The following is a 6,228-nucleotide window of genomic DNA, read 5'->3' as shown; positions in this document are numbered from 1 at the left end:
ATTGGTGTGAGGTCAGATGAAACAACAGCTGCTGTGTGGTTTTGAAATTACGTTTATGTATTTTTAATAAGTGTCTTATTGAAACAGTATATTGCTGTAGAGTTGGAGTAGGGTAATAAGCAGTGAGGAGAAAGAGGGTCCCAGAGTTGTGAATAGTTGATGTAAAATGTTCACTTTCAGAGTTAAAAAAAATACATTGACATTTTTTGTTTAAACACGGGAATTTGGGAGTTCTCTATCACTCATATTTCAACAGTTTACAAGGTAAATTGAGCATTTCTTTATGTTTAGTTTAGTTTAACTTACCAGATGAGCTTCACGCCGTGTCCTAACAATTGCTGTGTGTGTATCTGTGTGTCTCTGTGTGGGGCAGGTCTGGCTGTCTCTGTGGTGCTGAAAGTGATACAATGCCACCCTCTGCTGGCCTCCACACGCCACTGCACAGGCATTGGCAGAGGGTGAAAACCAACAGGGATTCATTCAGAGAGGGGCAGGGGGAGGGAGGGAGAGGGCAGCTGCTCACAGCACCATCCAAACTGATGTCTTTTCCATGTACTGATCTAAATGTCCTTTAAACATTGTAACTGTCCCTATTTTCACCAGTTCCTCTAGAAGTTAATTCCACACACAAGCCAGCTTCTGTCTGAAATAATTACCTCTCCTGACTTTTGTAAATCTTTTTCCTCACGCCTCAAAAAATCCCTCAGTTTTGAATCCCCAACTCTCGGGAAAAGACATCAGCCCTACAGCTTATCTGTACCCCTCATCATTTTATAAACCTCTGCAAAGTTACCCCTCCACCTCATACTCTCCAGTGAAAAAAGTCCCAGCCGATTCAGCCTCTCCTTATAGCTCAATCCCTCCATTTCCAGCAACATCCAGGTTAAACTCTTCTGAACCTCTCCAGCTTAATAAAATCAAGGTCAATAATATCAAAGAGAATAGTCAAGGTATTTGCTAAGGGTACGGGGGAGACCAAACTAGAGGACATAGGCTAAGGTGAGAGGGTAACATTTAAAAGTGACGTAAGGGGCAGCTTTTTCACCCAGAGGGTGGTGTGGCTATGGAATGAGCGGGCAGGATGACCAGACTGGACACAGTATTCCAGGAGAGGTCTCACCAATGTCCTGTACAACCTCAATATGACGTCCCAATTCCAATACTCAAAGGTCTGACCTATGAAGACAAGTGTGTTAAACACCTTCTTAGCCACTTTCTATATCAGATGCAAATTTTAAAGAATTAACATGACGGCCTAGGTCTCTGTACTACAACACCACCAAAAGACCCTACTTTTAATTGTATAGGCCCTGTTCTTGTTTGATTTACCAAACCCAATGCCTGGCATTAATCCAGACTATCCTCCATCTGCCACCCCTCAGCCCAGTGTGCGATATGACTGCCATCTCCCCCTCCCCCTTCAATTTTAAAATGCCCACCCCCTCTCCAGGAGGCCTGCACACTCTTGCCATGATTTTCACAAAGACCCTGAGCTTGGGTTGCCTTGTGTGGTTAGAGGGAGGAGGGACGGATTGCAGACACAGTCGTTTAGGAGGAGAGGCTGGACAGTAATCAGCGGCCTGGTATCATTTCATGGTTTTAGGCAGAGGGCAGACACATGTTAGAGTGGGTAAGATTGATCGGTGTTTTGGGGTCAGAAATTAAGCTCTTCCTTCGCCTCTGGTATTCAGTAATAAACATCTATTTGAGACCCATCATTGGGCAGAGTGTTTCTGCGGGATTTCTTTCCCTAATATTGCAGACTACAGATAATAGCGATTAAAGATGGTCATAGTTAATTTCAATATTCAGCAAGTGCACTCAATATCCTACAGTTGAGACAGATATCTTGCATTTGTTTAATAATACAAAGTGTTGTTTGTAATTCAGTAATAGTAACCTGATTATAATCAATCCACACTGAGCTGGAAGAGGGCACTAAAATATGACCCAAAATCTGGGTATGGTAGTATAGTGGGCAGTGTCCGTGTCTCTGAGCCAGAGCTCTGGGTTTGATTCCAATTCCTGAACTTGTGTCGTAGTGTTCCTAGCTCTGGACGAGAAGGCCTGGATTGAAGTCCTGCCTGTTGCAGAGGTATGTCACAGTATGACAGAACAGGCTGATGGACAAACATACAGGAGAATGAGGTGAGGGAAGCCATTAGCGTCCCTGCTGAGTACTCTTGCAAGAAGTGCACCCATCTCCAGCTCCTCCAAACCCGTGTTAGGGAACTGGAGCTGGATTTGGATGAACTGCGGATCATTCGGGAGGCAGAGAGGGTCATAGATCAGAGCTTTAGGGAAGTAGTTACTCCGAAAGTTCAAGATAGATGGGTGACAGTGAGGGGGAGTGGGAGGAGGAAGCCAGTGCAGGGACCCCCTGCGGTCATTCCCCTCAAGAACAAGCATACTGTTTTGGATACTTGTGGGGGGGATGACTTAGCAGAGGCAAGCAACGAGGTTCAGGCCTCTGGCACGGAGCCTGGCCCCGTTGCTCAGAAGGGAAGGGTGGAGAAAGGTAGAGCGATAGTTCTTGGGGACTCGATAGTGAGGGGTACAGACAGACGGTTTTGTGGGGGTGACAGTGACTCACGTTTGGTATGTTGCCTCCCAGGTGCAAGGGTACGTGATGTCGCTGATCGTGTTTTCCGGGTCCTTAAGGGGAGGGGGAGCAGCCCCAGATTGTGGTCCACGTTGGCACCAACGATATAGGTAGGAAGAGGGGTGAGGATGTCAGACAGGCTTTCAGGGAGCTAGGTTGGAAGCTCAGAGTTAGAACAAACAGAGTTGTTGTCTCTGGTTTGTTACCCGTGCCACGTGATAGAGAGTCGAGGAATAGGGAGAGAGAGCAGTTAAATGCGTGGCTACAGGGATGGTGCAGGAGGGAGGGATTCCGGTTTCTGGACAACTGGGGTTCTTTCTGGGGAAGGTGGGACCTCTATAAAAAGGATGGTCTACACCTGAACCTGAGGGGCACCAGTATCCTTGGGGGGAGGTTTGCTAGTGCTCTTTGGGAGGGTTTAAACTAACTCCGTGGGGGCATGGGAACCAGGACTGTAGCTTTAGGGTACAGGACCTTGAGTGTAGGGAGGTTATGAATAATGCAGCGATCTCGAAGGAGGGTGCCTGTAAACAGAAGGGTGGATTGAAGTGTGTATACTTCAATGCCAGAAGTATAAGAAATAAGGTAGGTGAACTTGCAGCGTGGGTTGTACCTGGGACTTCGATGTTGTGGCCATTACAGAGACGTGGGTAGAACAGGGACAAGAATGGCTGTTGCAGGTTCCAGGGTTTAAATGTTTTAGTAGGATCAGACATGGGGGTAAAAAAGGAGGAGGTGTGGCATTACTTGTCAAAGATAGTATTACAGCAGTAGAATGGACGATGGAAGAGGACTTGCCATCTGAAGTAGTTTGGGCTGAGGTTAGAAATAGGAAAGGTGAGGTCACCCTGTTAGGTGTTTTCGACAGGCCTCCTAATAGTCCTAGAGAAGTAGAGGATAATATTGCGAGGATGATTCAGGAAAAGAGTGAAGGTAGCAGGGTGGTTGTTATGGGGGACTTTAACTTCCCAGATATTGACTGGGAGAGCTATAGCTCGAGTTCATTAGATGGGTCGGTGTTTGTCCAATGTGTGCAGGAGGGTTTCCTGACACAATATGTAGACAGGCCAACAAGAGGTGAGGCTATACTGGATTTGGTTCTAGGTAATGAACCAGGCCAGGTGTTAGACTTGGAGGTAGGTGAGCACTTCGGGGACAGTGACCACAACTCGGTGACTTTTACTTTAGTGATGGAGAGGGATAAGTGTGCGCCGCAGGGCAAGAGTTATAGCTGGGGGCAGGGAAATTATGATGCAGTGAGGCATGACTTAGGATGTGTGGATTGGAAAAACAGGCTTCAAGAGAAGAACACTAATGAGATGTGGGGATTGTTCAAGGAGCAGCTACTACGTGTCCTCGATAAGTATGTACCAGTCAGGCATGGTGTAAAGGGCCTTGTGAGGCAGCCGTGGTTTAGTAAGGAATTGGAATCCCTTGTGAAAGGGAAGAAGGCGGCATATGTAAAGATGAGGCGTGAAGGTTCAGTTGGGCGATAGAGAGTTATAAGGTAGCCAGGAAGGATCTAAAGAGAGAGCTAAGAGAAGCGAGAAGGGGACACGAAAAGTCTTTAGCTGGTAGAATTAGGGAAAACCCAAAGGCTTTCTATAGGTATGTCAGGAATAAAAGGATGACTAGGGTAGGTATCGGTCCAGTCAAGGATAGTAGTGGGAAGTTGTGTGTGGAGGCGGAGGAGATTGGAGAGACACTAAATCAATACTTTTCATCAGTGTTCACTCAGGAACAGGACACTGTTGCTGATGTGAATATGGAGTCACAAATGATTAGAATGGATGGTCTGGAAATATGCAGGGAAGAGGTTCTGGGAATATTGGAGAGGATGAAAATAGATAAGTCTCCTGGGCCTGATGGCATTTACCCTAGGATCCTATGGGAAGCTAGGGAAGAGATAGCAGAGCCATTGGCCTGGATTTTTATGTCGTCATTGTCAACGGGAATAGTACCAGAGGACTGGAGGATAGCGAATGTGGTCCCCTTGTTCAAGAAAGGGAGTAGGGATTGCCCTAGTAACTATAGGCCAGTGAGTCTGACTTCAGTGGTGGCAAAGTCTTAGAGAGAATGGTAAGGGATAAGATTTATGAACATCTGGATAGGAATAACGTGATCAAGGATAGCCAGCATGGTTTTGTGAAGGGCAGGTCGTGCCTCACAAACCTTATTGAGTTCTTTGAGAAGGTGACTAAGGAAGTGGACGAGGTAAAGCAGTAGATGTTGTGTATATGGATTTTAGTAAGGCGTTCGATAAGGTTCCCCATGGTAGGCTAATGCTAAAATTACGGAGGTATGTCATTGAGGATACATTAGAGGTTTGGATTAGGAATTGGCTGGCTGGAAGGAGACAGAGGGTAGTAGTTGATGGACTATGTTCATCTTGGAGTGCAGTTACTAGCGGTGTACCACAAGGATCTGTTTTGGGACCATTGCTTTTTGTTATCTTTATAAATGATCTAGAGGAAGGGCTTGAAAGCTGGGTAAGCAAGTTTGCGGATGTCACAAAAGTCGGTGGAGTTGTGGATAGTGAGGAAGGAAGTGGTAGGTTACAGCGGGATATAGATAAGTTGCTGAGCTGGGCAGAAATGTGGCAAATGGAATTCAATGTAGCTAAGTGTGAAGTCATTCACTTTGGTAGGCATAACAAGAAGATGACTTAGGATGTGTGGATTGGAAAAACAGGCTTCAAGAGAAGAACACTAATGAGATGTGGGGATTGTTCAAGGAGCAGCTACTGCGTGTCCTCGATAGGTATGTACCAGTCAGGCATGGTGTAAAGGGCCTTGTGAGGCAGCCGTGGTTTAGTAAGGAATTGGAGTCCCTTGTGAAAGGGAAGAAGGCGGCATATGTAAAGATGAGGCGTGAAGGTTCAGTTGGGGCGATTGAGAGTTATAAGGTAGCCAGGAAGGAGCTAAAGAGGGAGCTAAGAGAAACGAGAAGGGGACATGAAAAGTCTTTAGCTGGTAGAATTAGGGAAAACCCAAAGGCTTTCTATAGGTATGTCAAGAATAAAAGGATGACTAGGGTAGGTATCGGTCCAGTCAAGGATAGTAGTGGGAAGTTGTGTGTGGAGGCGGAGGAGATTGGAGAGACATTAAATCAGTACTTTTCATCAGTATTCACTCAGGAACAGGACACTGTTGCTGATGTGAATATGGAATCACAAATAATTAGAATGGATGCCCTGGAAATATGCAGGGAAGAGGTTTTGGGAATATTGGAAAGGATGAATATAGATAAGTCTCCTGGGCCTGATGGCATTTACCCCAGGATCCTATGGGAAGCTAGGGAGGAGATAGCAGAGCCATTGGCCTGGATTTTTATGTCGTCATTGTCAACGGGAATAGTACCAGAGGACTGGAGGATAGCGAATGTGGTCCCATTGTTCAAGAAAGGGAGTAGGGATAGCCCTAGTAACTATAGGCCAGTGAGTCTGACTTCAGTGGTGGGCAAAGTCTTAGAGAGAATGGTAAGGGATAAGATTTATGAACATCTGGGTAGGAATAACGTGATCAGGGATAGCCAGCATGGTTTTGTGAAGGGCAGGTCGTGCCTCACAAACCTTATTGAGTTCTTTGAGAAGGTGACTGTGGAAGTGGATGAGGGTAAAGCAGTAG

This window comes from Hemiscyllium ocellatum, unplaced genomic scaffold (genome assembly GCF_020745735.1).
Source record: "Hemiscyllium ocellatum isolate sHemOce1 unplaced genomic scaffold, sHemOce1.pat.X.cur. scaffold_295_pat_ctg1, whole genome shotgun sequence".
Lineage (NCBI taxonomy): Eukaryota > Metazoa > Chordata > Chondrichthyes > Orectolobiformes > Hemiscylliidae > Hemiscyllium > Hemiscyllium ocellatum.
The sequence above is the reverse complement of the archived record's forward strand: the minus strand, read 5'-3'. Positions refer to the sequence as shown.